This window comes from Marmota monax, unplaced genomic scaffold (genome assembly GCF_021218885.2).
Source record: "Marmota monax isolate L192 unplaced genomic scaffold, Marmota_monax_Labrador192_F-V1.1 WCK01_AAM20220418_F8-fsc00095, whole genome shotgun sequence".
NCBI lineage: Eukaryota > Metazoa > Chordata > Mammalia > Rodentia > Sciuridae > Marmota > Marmota monax.
Genome location: NW_026695244.1, coordinates 5,121,472 through 5,137,615, shown reverse-complemented (window position 1 = coordinate 5,137,615; position 16,144 = coordinate 5,121,472). Strand labels below are relative to the sequence as shown.

Sequence of the window (16,144 nt, the reverse complement as noted above, 5' to 3'; positions counted from 1 at the left end):
TGAGTGTTTTCTGAGCAGCGGGCTGAGGACCCTGGCTCAGAAACACTGCGAAACACTTGGTGTGACACAGCAAACAATTACTGTAATTTTTTTTCCTATGTCCACTGTCCTTCCTTTCCCTAACTTTCTATATTTTTAGTGTCCTTGTATTTCCTATTAGTTGTAAATATTACTATGCTTTTTTTTCTCCCCATGAACCAAACATAGATACCCATCAAATATAGTAATTACTTGTACCATACACATTTTTCATTCCAAGTGAATCTTGTCTCACTGTGATGTGGGGAGAAAACACATGAATAAACCGTTCTGTTTTAAGAATTACATAAAAGAGTATATGTAAGTGCCTACACAGTACCTGGTTCATAAAAAGAGTTCAATAAATGTGATATAGTGTTCTTGTTGCCTTACTTGATTACTCATTTAATTAGGGTGTATTATAAAATAACACACACTACTAGCAATATGACCTATTGAAAGGTTTGCAAATTCTTCAGCTTCTGGCTAATTTAATGATCAACAGCTCTGTTAACAGAGCACTTTTGGTAATATAATTTGTATGTGTTTGTGTGTGTCTGTGTCTGTCTGTCTTCTGGTGCTAGGGATTAAACCCATGGCTTCAGGCTATGCTAGGTTCCTGTTCCACCACAGAGCAACAACAAACCCTGTTTATTCCTGTTAGTTTTGATAACGATTTTGATTTATGTTTAATCTAAGAGAAAAGATCTGATAAAAGAAACTGCCAAAAGCAACAAGCTAATAGTTTTCCTGCTCTTACAGTAAAGCTTCATTGTGCTCCTTTTTTTTTCCAAAGTAAGATATTCTGATCTTGTGATAATGCTGTAGCAAAATAGTTTATTTATTTTGCATCAAATGATTCTGTATATGAGTTCATTTCTCATGATAAATATCAGTACATTAGTCAAGCTTCTTGCTATGGTCTCCCTTGACCCGCTGTAATCCAAATGGTTTGAGAAATGATCAATTATGTGCCTCATCAAGAGATATTCTGTCTGGGCCCTCTCTTAAGTTTGATGAATACATCATTCACTGATTGCCTGAGAAAAATGTAAAAGGGAAGAAATGGTCATTCTGTAGTAAATCATTGAAGACCACCCAATCAATCTGAAAAGATTCCACATAATAGCTTGAGAATCATCTTTTTTTTTTTTTAATATGAAACACTTCATGAATTTGCGTGTCATCCCTTCTCAGGAGCCATGCTAATCTTCTCTGTATCCTTCCCGTTTTAGTATGCATGCTGTGAAGCAAGCACCCATCCTTTTATTTAATTAAGATTTTATTTATTTAAGGCTAAAAGAAATGAGCATGATAATCTTGTAAATTTTCTAGTGAAAGTTAAAAGGGTGAGATGCTGTCTGTAGTTATTTTCTTTCCTCCCTGTGTTTTGAGAGAAAAATTACATTTCTGAGGAAATAAGAAAACACCACTTTATGTAGTGTTTGGTAATATTATCATCCTTCTCACAAATCAAGCAGTTTTAAGTGTGTACTGGATTCCCTCTTCCCCAGTAAACTCCCTGAAAACAAAAGGCAGGGAAGGGAGACACTTCATATTTAGATGTGAAATATCTTTGGAGAGCCAGGCATTCTTCCTGATCAAGAAATAAAGAGCTTTTCTAGGGTCCTCATATAGTCTTCTAAAATTTTCTTACTTCTAGGTCAGCGTATAAAAGGATTTATAATTAAATATACATTTATGTGTGTGTGTGTGTGTGTTAGTAATGATAAAATCACTCTAGAGGTGAATGTTATATTTTTAAGTACAGTTGATCACATGAAAGTCCTTATGGAGCAGAATAACATTGAGACAAAAGGTCATGTGTAATGTTAAAAATAGAATTAGGGGGCTGGGAAGTAGTTCAGTGGTGGAACACTTTCCTGGCACGTCCAAGGCCCTAAATTCAAACCCCAGTACCAGAAAAAAAGTGGGGAGGAGCCGGGCTGGGCACCACCCGCTGGTAATCCCTGCTACTCAGGAGGCTGAGATAGGATGATAGCAAGTTTGAGGCCAGCCTGGGCAACCTATGGATATCCTGTCTCAAAACAGAAAATAAAAAGGGCTGGGGATGTAGTTCAGTGGTAGAGTACCTCTGAATTCAATCCCCCATACTGCAAAATAAATAAATAAATAAATTCAATTGGTGATAGAATAATTTATATCAATTTAGCATCTTTTATAAGTTAACCATACAATTTATTTGACAAAACTTTGATTTCGTGAACTGGCTGATGGTGTTGAAATTAAGGAGGAAAAACACCAGCTCTTCTAAAGGGTAAGTTTGTGTTTGTTTTTTTCAATTAGTTTTACTTATGTACTTTCTTGCAATACTAGAGATTGAACCCCCAGCATCATGCATGAGAGATAAGCCCCCTGCCACTGACCTATATCCCCAGCCACCTGTCCAGTTATATTTTTCAATGTTATATACCTAAATGAATTCTTCCCTGACCTTCACAAACCTATAAAGGTTTGCTTACCATATTTATAGCTGCAGAGCCTAGTACAGTGCCTCATAAATAGTAAGGCTCAATAATATTATTTCACTGACCATAAAGATTACTCAGTGAGTTTTGGTAAATAACATTCATGCTGGGCACGGTGGTACATGCCTTTAATCCCAGTGACTCAGGAAGCTAAAGCAGGAGGAACAAAAATTTAAGACCAGCCCCAGCAACTTAGTGAGACTGTGTCTCAAAATATAAAAAGGGTTGAGATATGTAGCTCAGTGGCAGGCAGCACAAACCTGGGTTTAATCCCAGTACCAAAAAAAAAAAAAAAAAAAAAAGATAAAACCCAGCATTCGTGCCCACAGAGAGTCTGCTCATAACTAACATTTATTTTTGTAACAGAGGCAAAGGTGGATTGAACGAGGAGGGAAGTAAAGTTCTTAATTATCATCAAATCCATAAATTTCTGGGTTCCTCTTAATTAAAAAGGCGTTAAAAGAATGTTGAGAACCTGGGAAAGTTAGCCTCATTTTTAAAAGATGTGTAAAATCTGTTCAGCTACTTCACTAGACCAAGACTTTGATTGACAACAGGTTCCATTTCCAGGAAAAAGAGGGTGAAATTTTCTCCAAACAACTTTCAAGAGCAAACAATTTCACTATAAACTCTTATGGTTGTCCAATCATGAGTTGCTTATAATTAAAACCAGTTTACCTGACTACATTCAAAAGGAAGCAAGTAACAACCATGCCTAATTACATAAGTTGCATTTAACACATTGGGTAATACTTAACATTTCCTGAGTACTTGTTAAATACAGTGCAATGCTAAGCAACTTCACATGCGTTTCCACAGTTAATTCTCACAATACTGTGAGGTAATATTATTATTTCCAAGAGGCTAAGAGGTTGGACATCTTGGAAAAGTGGCAAAGCCCAGGTTTTGTGTGCCTCCAGGGCCTGCCTTCTTCACCCCTCCACATGGTCTCTGTGATAATCACCTATTACAGTGCTATCTGCATTAGTGAACTGTGAGAGGCTCATGGACAAGGAGTACATTCCACTTATCTTTGTACCTCAAACTGGAGCAGAGCGCTAGAGACTAACAGGTGCCCAGTCAATGCTGAGTGGATAAAGCAGAATGTGCTTTCCCAGTCATCAAAATTATATTGGCTGGGAGTGGTAGGGCAACATCTGTCATCGCAGTGACTCTGGAGGTTGAGGCAGGAGGTTTGCAAATTGGAGGCCAGCCTGAGCAACTTAAGAAATCCCAGTCAAAATAAAAAATAAAAAGGGCTGGGATGTAAAGCTCAGTGAGTGGTAAAGTGTTACTGAGTTCAATCTCCACTACTGGGGGAAAAAAAAACCACCAATGACAACAAATATCCCCCACAAAACTATGTTTAATATGAATTTAATGCTAAATATATTTATATACTGTGTAGAAATAAAACACAAAGAAGAAACATTTATACAATGACAAATGATTACATATAATTCAATACATGTCTTCTTATATGTATTGAATTATTAATACATGTTTTCTCTTGAAGCATAAGAAACTACCATTGTATTATGTCAGACATAGTCAAAGTCTAGTGACAGTAAATTTTATGTGGTACAACCTAATAAATAAAAAGCTATGTCAACTCTTAGCTATATAATTAAGCAGAATGTTCCATTACCAGACTTTTGGTTCATCATTATAAACTGATAAAGAGAAAAATTTATGATAAGTTAAAGATTTCACATCTATATGGCACTTTCTCCTACATTCAACAGTCAACATGGACCTAATTTTATATTAAATTATTTTTCATGCCATTAGAGAGACTTTGGTCTTAATGAAAATTCAACCAGGCATAATATGTCTTAGACTTGACTTGGATTCTCTCTCTTTTCTAAGCGACCAGGCTGCATAACTTTTTCATCAAGTCCTCCATGTTTAATATTAATTCTACCTTTATCCTAAACCCTGACCCACTCCATAGTTTTCCTTAAGTACTTTAATGTTAGATTACATGTGTTTATAGTGACCACCTTTTGAATAGCATTGGTCTCTATTGTATCTAATTATTGCTTTCTATTGTATCTAATTATGTAAAGCTTTGTAATGGAGGAACTATCCCCAGTTCATTGGGTTATTATATTAGGTGACTGGTTGACTATGGACACTTAATAATCATTTTGTTTTTCAAAACATCAAATGTAAAGAAGGCAAGGTGGCACATCCCTGTAATTTAGCTATTGAGGAGGCTGAGGTTGGGGGATCCCAAGTTCAAGGCCAGCCTCAGCATCTCAGGGAGACCTGGTCTTAAAGTAAAAAATAAAAAGGACTGGAGATGAAGCTTAGTGGTAGAGTACCCCAGGGTTCAAATCCTAGTACCACAAAACAAAACAAACACAATATCAGCACTTCAGAGTGTAACTCTGATACCATTTTAAGCACAGGTGGGAGCTTTGCTTCTGCATGGTTTCTAAGAGAAGACTGTGGCTCTCCTTATGGAATTATTTATGTGATGAACTTTATGAAATTAATTATTGCCTTTGTTCCACTTTGCTTAGAACTTTGTCACCTAGGAATTGCCTTTCAGAGGTGTCTTCTAATGATAATATGTTGTGATTCTATAATATCCTCCTAAAAACATGCTGTTGACCATTCCAGGGTTGAAAAGCATAAAACATGGATATTTTTAATTCAGTAACCCTGGTAAAATTAGCATTTTTAGAATTTAAATGTAGCCTAAAGTCATCTTGATCCCTAATTTCATCCCTGCACCATTCTGTCTTATATCAGGAAGAAATCATTGTAAATCGTATCCAACATATTTTTGTTGTTCCTGCTGACTTGTGAGTTGTTCCCAATCATTTGCCAGGTTTAATTTGTGAGAAGGATGACAAGAAGGAGAAGATTATAGCATAATTGGCTATGTCCACAGCTGAAAAGCCATCTGTTTCCCACTTGTGGTTCAGGGTGATTATACTATCTGAGAGCTGCCTTTTACATTAGGTAGCAAGACAAAGTCCCTTCTCAGATACATATTAGAGAAAGTTCACACCATATCTACAACTTAGGGGAGCTCATTTTATATCCAGTTGTAGTTTAAACTTCATAACACCCCTGGTACCATCTATTTTTAATTGACTTATATTTGGGTGGTGGGAAAAAAACTGACTTAAAAAAAAAAAGAATCTGTGCCTTTCCTTAGAAAAATACAAAAATAAAATACAAAAGTTCTTTTGTTAATGTAAGCTGAAAGATTGTGGGCAATTTTTTAACATTTAAATTTTTTTAAATAGTTGAAAAACTCTGATCTGTGTTTAACTTCTTAAGGGTTTTACAATTACTTAGTTCCTAAGCAGCTATTGGAGCAAAAATTGTTCCGACTGTAAAAATGTGTCACCATTCTCATGATGGAAACCATTTACTTTTAAAAAACAATGAAGGAAAAAAGAAAGAAGGAAAAAAAGACTACCTGAGAAGAAGGATGACAGAAATATAATGATATAATAACTAAACTTATCAAAGTGTGGAATATGATATGTCAAGAAATTTGTAATGTTTTGAACAACCCACAATAAAAAATCAAAAAAAAAAAAAAAATAACTAAACTTAAGTCACAAGAAAGATAATTAATGGAAAAGGAATAAAAGCAAACCTAGTTTTTGCCAGATACTTTCCCCATAATATTCAGTAATTCCCAAACATACACCCACACACAAACCATAAAGAGAGACTTATCATTACTAAGTAAACTGAAGCACTAACACCACAGAAATAAAAGATCATAAGAGACTATAAGCAGCAATTATGTGAGAATAAATTGGATAACCTAGAAAAAATGGATAAATTCCTAGAAACATTCAACCTACTAAGACTGAATCATGAAGAAATAGAAAGCCTGGACAGACTAATAAAAGCAAGGAGATTGAATCAGTTATCAAAAACCTCCCCCAGAACAAAAGCCTGGGGTCCTAGAAGATGTTGTCAAGGGTCAATTCTATAAAACATTAAAAAAAATTAACAACAACACCTCTCAAATCTTTCCAAAAGATTGAAGGGGGGGCTGGGGATGTAGCTCAGTGGTAGAGTGCTTGCCTTGCAAGTAGAAGGCCCTGGGTTCAATCCCCAGCACCACAATAAAACAAAAAAAAAAAAGATTGAAGGGAAGAGAACAGTTCTAAAACTCACTTTTTGAGGCCTATATTCCTCTGATACCAAACCCACACAAAGGCAATACAAGAAAAGAAAATTATAGGCCAATATCCCTGATGAATACGGATACAAAAAGCCTCAACAAAATACTAGCAAATCTATTTCAGTAATGCATTAAAAGGATCACATACCAAATAGGATTTCTCCCTCAGTTGCAAGGACATTTCAGTATACCCAAATTAGTTAACATGATATACCAAATTATCAGAATGAAAGATAAAAGTCACATGATCATCTGACCAGATGCAAAAAGAACATTTGACAACATTCAACACCCTTTTATGATAAAAACTCTAAACCAACTGAATACATAAAGTATTGACTTCAACATCATGAAGACCACATATGAAGAGCACACAGCTAACTAACATCAATGGTAACAAACTGAAAGTTTTTCCTTTAAGATCAGGAACAAGGCAAGGATGCACATTTCAGCCATAGCAATTAGACAAAAGAAGAAAAAGAGATAGAAAAGAAATAAAAGAAATCCTCAAGAACAGAAAAGAAATGTTTGCAGATGATACTACCTTACATGTAGAGAACTTTAAAAGAAAGATTCCACTAAAAAACTGTTATAATAAAAAACTTCAGTAATGTTTCAGAGTACAAAAATCAACATACAAAAATCAGATGTATTTCTATATACTAATGCTATAGTTTGTATCAGGAATGTCCCCTAAAGGCCCATGGGTTAAAGGCTTGGTCCCAACCTGTGGTACTATTGGAAGGTGGCAGAACTTTAAAGAGGTGCGGCCTAGCAGAAGGACTTAGGTTGTTGGTCACATGTCCTTGAAAAGGATTATAGGATACTGGTCTCTTCCTCTCTCTCTTTGCTTCCCAAATGCCAGGAGGTAAAGCAGCTTTTTCTACCATGTGCTCCCACTAGGATGGACTTACATTGCCATGAGTCCAAAAGCAACAGAAACAGAAACCTCCAAAACTATGAATCAAAATAAATCTTTCCTCTTTTTATATTGATTTATATCAGGTATTTGTTATAGTAATGGAAAAACAACAACCAGAAACTATCCCAAAAGAAAAACATTTCCATTTACAATAGTATACAAAAAAAAGAAAGAAAGAAAGAAACCCTTAGTCACAAATTTAACCAAGGAAGTGAAAGATACAAATTACTGATAAAAGAAGGTAAAAATAAGCCATATTTGCAATCTCAGCTAATCAGGAGGCTGAGGAAGAAAGATTGCAAGTTTAAGGCCAGCCTTTGCAACTCGGCAAGACCCTGTCTTAAAAAATAAAAAGGACTAAGGGTGTATAAAGAGCCCGTAGGTTCAATCCCCAGTCTCCCTGTCTGTCTCTGTCTCTGTCTCTGTCTCTCTCTCTCTCTCTCTCTCTCTCACACACACACACACACACATACAAATATCCCATATTTATGGATTAGAAGACTTTAATATTGTTAAAAAATGTATCAAAATATCCACCCCAAGAGATCTTCAGAATTAATTCTATGATTCACAAAGGTATTTTTTTACAGAAATAGGAAAAAAAAATCTAAGACTATAGGGCTTGGGTTATAACTCAGTGGTAGAGTGCTTGCCTAGCATGTGTGAGGCACTGGGTTTGATCCTCAGCACCATATAAAAATAAACAAATAAAATAAAGGTATTTTCTGTCCATCTACAACTACAAAAAAATGTTTTTGAAAGAAAACTACTAAGACTGTAATGTAAATAGTAAAAGTAATCTTGAGAACAAAGTGCAAAGTTAGTGACATCACATTTCCTGATTTCAAAATATATTACAAAGTGACAGTAATTAAAATTTCAGAATACTGGCATAAAGACAGACATATAAACAATGGAACAGAATTGAGAAATGAGTTATAAGCTCATATATATATATGCTGTCAACTGATCTTCAACAAACATGCCAAAAATACACAGCAGGGAATGGATGGCCTGTTTTCCTGAAACCCTTTGCTAAAGGTGTTGGGAAAGCAGGACATCCACATGCATAAAAATGAATCTAGGGGCTGGGGCTGGGGCTTGCCTAGCATGTGTGAGGTACTGGGTTCAATCCTAAGCACCACAAAAAAAGTAAAGAAATAAAAAATAAAGGTATTGTGTATATCTACAACTAAAAAAAAATTTAAAAATGAATCTGGACTCTTATCTACACACCATACACAAACATCAACCCAAAATAGTTTTAAAGACCCAAATGTAAGGGGTTGCAGTTGTGGCTCAGTGGTAGAGCACTTGCCTCGCATGTGTAAAGTACTGGGTTTGATCCTCAGCACCACACAAAAATAAATATATAAAGGTATAAAAAATGAGGTGTTACTATATTTTTTAAAAAGGACTAAATGTAAGACCTGAAACTATAAGACATATAAGACCTGAAACTGCAAAACTCCTAGGAGAATCAGAGCCTGGACAATGATTTCTTGGATATGATACAAATGTACAGAAAATGAAAGCAAAAATAAACAAGTGGTACTGTATCAAACCAAAAGCTTTATGCACTGCAAAGGTAATGAAAAGGTAATCAGTAGAATGAGAGAAAATCTCCAGCATCACAGAAAATAAATAAATAAAAATAAGGAAATAAAGGAAATCCTCTAAGTAAAGCAACCTATCAATTCAATGCACTCTCTACCAAATACTAATGACATTCCTTACAAAATTAGAAAGAAAAATTCTAAAATTCATGTGACCCACAAAACACATGGAATAACCAGAATAATCTTGAGCAAGAATAACTAGAGACATCACACCATCTACTTTAAAATATGAAATAAAATATACTACTGAAAAGGAATATTCCACCTTCTGTGTTATTTATTGCTAATCAAATTTAAAAACCCTAATAGTAAAAGTATTAAGGACTGCAAGACTGAAGAAAATAGGTATTCTTAGATGCTACTGGTGCCAGTCTAATTGGAAACGACTTCCTAGAGAGGAAATTGACACTGTATTTGAAACTTTGATGAACCTTTTGACCAAGAAATTCCATTTCTGAGACTTACATACAACAATTTTCACATGCACTGAGAAATACACAGTAGTGTTTTTTTCCTCTAACACTGCAATTGGCAGGTGTGGTGGCACCTTCCTGTAATCCCTGTGATTCAGAGGCTTACAGGAGGATCACAAGTTCTAGGCCAGCTTAGTGAGACCCTGCCTCAAAATAAAAAATAAAAAGGGCTGGGATGTAGCTCAGTGGTAAAGTACCCCTGGGTTCAGTCCCTGGTACTGCAAAATAAATAAAATACGACAATTGTAAAAGAAGAAAAAAAAATCTATAAAGAATCTAAGTGGTTACAGTAAGAAAATGGCCAAATAAAATTGTGATATATCCATACCATGGAATACTATCCAGTATTAGAGCAAAGGTCAGCAAATGATGGTCCATAGGCTAAATCTGGCCTACAGCCTGGATTGTAAGACCCACAACTAAGAATATTTTTCACACTTTTAAATTATATATATGTATGTATATACATATATATATATATAATTTTTTACAGCAAGCTTCCTGACCACTGTTTGATTTTTTTTTTCTTTGTAAAATTATCTTTTGCCTTGCTCAGTTGCACTTTATTTGATCTTACGGGGGGCAAATGTAAGCTGCAGCATTGCATTTATCCCATTAACTTTCATTTTCACCACCTCTCTCATATGTACTCTTTTAGACTCAACTAATGTCTTACTACTTTTATTTTAGTATAAAATTTTTTATCAACTTCGTCAAAGAATATTGTATATACAATACCTACAGTAATTTAAAGAATTTTGTGGCTCAGTGGCAGAGTGCTTGCCTAGCATGTGTGAGGCCCTGGGTATGATTCTCAGCATCACATAAAAATAAATAAATAAAATAAAGATATTATGATCAACTAAGAAATAAATATTTTTTAAAAATTTTATACACAGATAAGTTTTGACACCAGGAATACCATTGTTAAGTTATAGAACGTTCCCACCACCCTGAAATGTTTCCTCATGCCTTTCTGCAGTCCAGTCATCGCTGTGCCTTGGCTCCAAGTACCTGCTGATCTGTTGTTTTTTTTTGACACTGTAGATCAGTTTGCATTTTCTAGGGTTCTATATAAATAGAATCACCATGTGTACCCTTTGTGTGTACCTTTGCTCAATCACTGTTTGATCTTTATGTTCTAACATGGAAAGATTTCTAAGCAAAGTTATAGATTGGTATTTTTTAAAATTCTTAGAGTGTGTGTATTCCTGTACATGCACATTAGAAAGACTGGACAAATAGTAAAATAGTTGGTGATTTCCTCTGGGAAATAATGTGAGAACTGAGAGGGTTTAAGGGAACATTCCCTTTTTACTCTACAGACTTGTTTTGTTCTTATCTTCCACTCATGTATTACTTTTATAATTTAAAAATCATAAAAACCAATAATAAGGGCCAGGGTTGTAGCTCAGTGGTAGAGAGCTTGCCTAGTATGCATGAGGCACTGGGTTCAATCCCTGTCACCGCTTACAAATAAACAAATAAAATAAAGGTATTGGGTCCCACTACAAATAAACAAACAAAAAAATAATAACAATAATACTTAAGCAAGGTACTATAGTGCACGTGGCAGATTAACCCTCAATACCATCGAAATCTCTCTCTTTTCTCTTTTTCCAGTACTTGGGATTGCATCCAGGGCCACTTTTACCACTGAGCTACATCTGAGCCCTTTTTGTTTTATTCTTGAGACACGGTCTTGCTAAATTGTCAAAAATGGCCTCGAACTTACATTTCTGTGTCAGCCCCCCCAATCACTGGGATTATGGGCATGTACCCTAGCCATTTTAATTTCTTTCTAGTGTGCTTTCTACTATTGGAGGGAGTGAAGGATTAAACACACACACACACACACACACACACACACGCACACACACTTATACCAGACTACTTTGTAGCTAGAGTTCTAGGTGTAATGTGGGTTCCTCAAATCAGATGATTAAGTGGGAGTCTCTCCCGCTCCCTCTCCCTCTCTCTTTCTCTCTCTCCCCCTCCTTCCCTCCTTCCCCCCTTCTCTCTCTCTCTCTCTCTCCTATTTCTATTTTTAAAAAGGCCGATAGAAAGAAGAGTCTTCCCCATGCAGGAGTGAGCAGCTCTTGGCACTCACTCCGCCACCTAGAGGCGGGGTAGACTGCAGCAGCTGTGGCAGATTCTGAAGTGGTGGTGGAGGAGGCCAGTTTCTACTCGTGATGGCTCTTGACTGGATCAGTAGTGGGATGACCATGACCAACAACTGTTGTGGCAACTTCCCAACTCAACAAATGGCTTCCTGAAAATAGAATATGCAGCAGTTCCCTTGGTGGCTTGACTGCAGCGTAAGCACTCAGCCTAAGAATGTTTCTTTAGCCCTCCAAATTGTGACTCCTTTCTAAACCAGCTTGAGTAGATTCAGTTCTTTAAAAATGAACCCCAGTCAAAACAGTAACCTACATAAGTCCTAAATTAGAGGGTCACAAGAGTAAAGAGGGAATTCCAAAGAGGCCAGATACATTCTTTCTAATACAGCAACATATGAAGCAGGATTCTTATTTTAGAGAAGGAAAATAGGCTGAACCAGGTGAAGTTCCTAGGGCGCCGTCATACAATGATTAAATAGCAGACCTGGAACTTGAACCCAAATCCTTCTGGGTGCAAAACCCATGTTTCCCACACATGTGAAAGCATGAATGTGAGTTTGGTGATCATGTTCCTCTGGTTAAATATGGAAGCAGTGGTGGCTGTGGTCTTTCTAATCATTGCTTTTCTCTCTCTCTCTCTCTCTCTCTCTCTCTCTCTCTCTCTCTCTCTCTCTCTCATCTTTTTAAGTAAAAATCCACACACAAATAACAACAAGACAGAGGTTACATGTTGGTAGCTTTACTTGACTCAGGGGCATTTCTCTTCTTAAAGTACACCATAGTCTTTAATTTGGGGGAGAAGTCCAAACCCTATTGAGAATTTGATAGAACTACAAATATATTCTCCAGAAAAAGTGCACATTCACTTTTAGGGAATTTATGTACCTAAGTTAAGAACATACTCATTAAGGAACTGGGGATACAGCTCAGTGGTTATAGCACTTGCATCACATGTGCAGGGCCCTGTGATAACCATTATTTCTTTGAGCTTCACTGAATCCTAAGGTTCTAAGAATCTATATGATCATAAAGCAGCTATCTCTGAACTTCATTCTGCCAAAGAACTGAGTCACATAATCTCTCTAGTGAACTGCTCTTAGTTAAGATTCATCTCTTCAGATTCTAGTCTTCCATCAATGTGTCAAGAAGCCCTTACTGGGCTGAGGTTGTATCTCAGTGGTAGAACATTTACCTAACATGCATAAGGCCCTTGGTTCTATCCTCAGTACTGGGGGGAAAAAAGAAAGAAAGAAAGAAAGAATATCCTTCACTCTACCCAAATTAAAAAAAATAACAGACTCTCCAGTCTCACACAGTGTCCACCACCAGGCTTTCCCTTTATGGGGAAATATCCCTTTGTGCCTGGCTTATCTATGAAGATATTAATATGCCTCTACTTGGTTAAATCCAGCTTTAATGTAATCTTAATATAATGCACATTCTCCAGCCCACATTAAGCCTGGAGGTTACAAATCATCAAAATAGAAATCACCTAAAAGGAGAGCCTAGGGGCTGAGGATGTAGCTCAGAGGTACAGTGCTTGCTTAGCATACATGAGGCCCTGGGTTCCCTACACTGCAAAAAAATATAAAAAAATTAAAGGAGAGCCTAGATTTCATTCTCATGCTGTGTGACACCCAGTCCTCCCTCAAATTTCTCCCAAATGGTGCTGCTTATCTCTGGCAGATACCTCGAATGCTTCATTGAAGCGTCTTCCATTTGCCACACTCCATGGCATCCAGTGCCAGAGCCTGCTAAGCAACCACACCGTCTCGAGGCCTCATGTCCTTTCTGCTTTATTCTATGAGTAAATTCATCGCATCACTATGCCCACTTCCTGCTCAACAGCAGAGGAAAATATCCTTTTGGATGGAAGCAAATGTACTTAGAACCAGTCACTTCTGCCTTCCAGGGGGCCATAGCATATGTACAATTCACATGAAGGGGCAAGAAATTTCTTCACTCTCTCCATCTGTAAACAGAAGCTGGTGGTGAAGAGAGGAAAAGGAAGATTGAAATCTCAAAGATACAGTTCTTTTGTATTGCTAAACTGTATGATATAGAGTAGGTGGTTCATTGTTTTTGCAGTGACATTAATGAGACTTCACCTATAAGATGAAAGACCTGACAAACTAAGAGAAGGCAAAGAATTTAAATCAGTAGCAAAGCAGGAAAAAAAAGAGGGTAGGTATCTTAGTTTTCTCAAAAAGCAGCCCCCAAGGAAGGGCTTCAGTGTAGGCAGTTTGTTTGGGAGGCGTTGCTAGGAAACAGAAGCGAGGGGGTGGGGAAAGTGAAAGGTGGGGAAGGATATTAGTGAAGGATTACTGCTGTGAGCAACCATGGCTCCTTCTTGCTGGGGACCCTCTGAGAAGCAGTGTTGCATGTAATAGAATTGTCCCACTAGGAGCCTGGGAGGTAGATTATTTAGCTACTTATTTGTGACCTTCTCAGTAAGGCCTGGTACTGAGGCACTAAAACTCCCTGCTCTTGGCCTGGAGTTCCAGAAAGCCCTAATGAAGCACTTAGGGCCTTGAGGTAAGATATGGTCAGCGTGCCTGATAACTAGCCACCAAACTGGTAGGTGACCTTAAAGTGGGCAAGTGGTTCTGTAGTGAGACAAAAAGACTCTTCAGTGGAGGCTGAGCAATATTGGTGCTATGATACAATTTCTGGGATCTTTAATATTCACTCAAATCTGCCACATGTATAAACACCTTACATGGGGGGCATCACTGAAAGAAGGCAGAAAGCCCGGCATGGTGGTGCATCCCTGGAATCCAGCGACTCAGGAGCCTGAGGCAGTAGGATTGCAAGTTCAATGCCAGCCTCTGCAACTTAGTGAGGCATGCAACTCAGTAAGATCCTGTCTCAAACTAAATAATAAAATGGATGGGGATGTAGCTCAGTGGCAAGAGGAAAAAAGGGGGAAAATCATTGTGCAAAAGTGAGTTCCCAAATGTAAGTCACTGAAAAAGAGAATAGCCAAGAAAGCTAAGAGAGATAAACAAGGGTCAGTGGGAGTAGGACACAGTGGTGACAAGATACTGAAAGATCAGGATGCTTTCAGACAAGGCATCCAAGTAACGTCTTCTGGCCCTTTTCTTGACTCACAGAGGTTAATAGTGAACAACTCTTGCCATTTTTAGTTGATGTTTACTGAAGCTCATTCTCCTAGGACTCAGGAGTACAATCAGGAAACTGGCACAGAGGGCAGGCTGAGTAACATACACTATGATACTGTCCTCAAAATTTTGCCTCTCTTGTCTCCAATACTTGCTCACTCAATGTCTTTGAACCAAACCTATGAACTTCAATTCTTCCTCTCTTAAAATGATTTCTTGCCAGCACAGTGGCTCACGCCTATAATCCCAGCAGCTCCGGAAGCTGAGGCAGGAGAACTGTGAGTTCAAAGCCAGCCTCGGCAACTTAGCGAGGCTAAGGTTCTCAGTGAGAGCCTCTCTCTGAATAAAATACAATAAAGGAGTTGGGGATGTGGCTCAGTGGTTTAAACGCCCCCAGGTTCAAGTCCCAGTACAAAAAAAAAATTATTTTCCATGAGGCTTCTAATGCAAAAAGATCAACCTCCTCGTACACATCAGCCCTCCAGATCATGCCCAAGTAAGTCTGAATCATGGGATAAGCCAAGTTTAGGGCATGGAGCAGAGATGCCTACTATAAACTTGCTGGAAGGGTGGATGGCATCAGTCCTCAGGTGGCTGGCTAATTGCTGCCTCAGTGAAATACACCACTGTATTAGCAGTTCCACCAGCACTCAGACACTACAGTGAGCCAGAAGAGCTGCTTTTCTGTGCAGTGGAAAACAGTTGTAAGACAAAGCCCAGTCCTCTATAGCACTGGCCAGGATTTTAGGGCATAGGCAAATTAATCACATTCCCACACAGTGAGGCTCCACGGAGGGAAATCTGGAGAGCTGCTAAGTGGGAAACGGCAACAAGAGAACAAACTCATCAAGGTTAAGGCAGGGAACAAATTCCCTGTCCCGCCTGAAGATGGGGAAGGAGTCCTTAGTATTCTATCATACAAGCTTCTCAAGAGTTCCCAGGCTTGGGCTGAGTCAAAGTTTCCAGCCACTTAACTTTCCTTCATAGTATTCTTTGAGTGCTTAATCCTCTACAGACTTAGCCCTAAGTTTGGAGCATCTCATCATGCAGTTGTCACACTGGCCCCAGCCTTTCCTGCTCTAATTTTAGGGATGGAACCTGGACTACCTACTGCTAGGAAAATCATGTTGACTGGGAAGGAAGGGCCGGGCATCATGATCCTGCCTAAAGGGGAGCTATTTTTAACTTTCATTCCTATGAAAAGATAAGTAAAAACCTT

At 37.7% G+C, this 16,144-nt stretch overlaps 1 protein-coding gene and 2 non-coding genes across 3 annotated transcripts in view; 2 read left to right on the top strand and 1 right to left on the bottom strand.

The window, feature by feature from the left end:
* Window positions 1-1,170: 1,170 nt before the first annotated feature.
* On the bottom strand, window positions 1,171-1,276 carry LOC124105795 (U6 spliceosomal RNA). Its single transcript, XR_006855867.1, has one exon. It is a non-coding gene; the product is annotated as a U6 spliceosomal RNA (small nuclear RNA).
* Window positions 1,277-2,039: 763 nt separating this feature from the next.
* Cmklr2 (chemerin chemokine-like receptor 2) overlaps window positions 2,040-16,144 on the top strand; it is a 73,136-nt gene continuing 59,031 nt past the window's right edge. Inside the window, exon 1 of the mRNA XM_058578240.1 lies at window positions 2,040-2,296. The gene's annotated coding sequence lies outside the window, so the exon portion shown is untranslated. The remainder of the gene's footprint in view (window positions 2,297-16,144) is intronic.
* Window positions 6,539-6,611, top strand: Trnaa-ugc (transfer RNA alanine (anticodon UGC)). The gene has a single exon. It is a non-coding gene; the product is annotated as a tRNA-Ala (tRNA).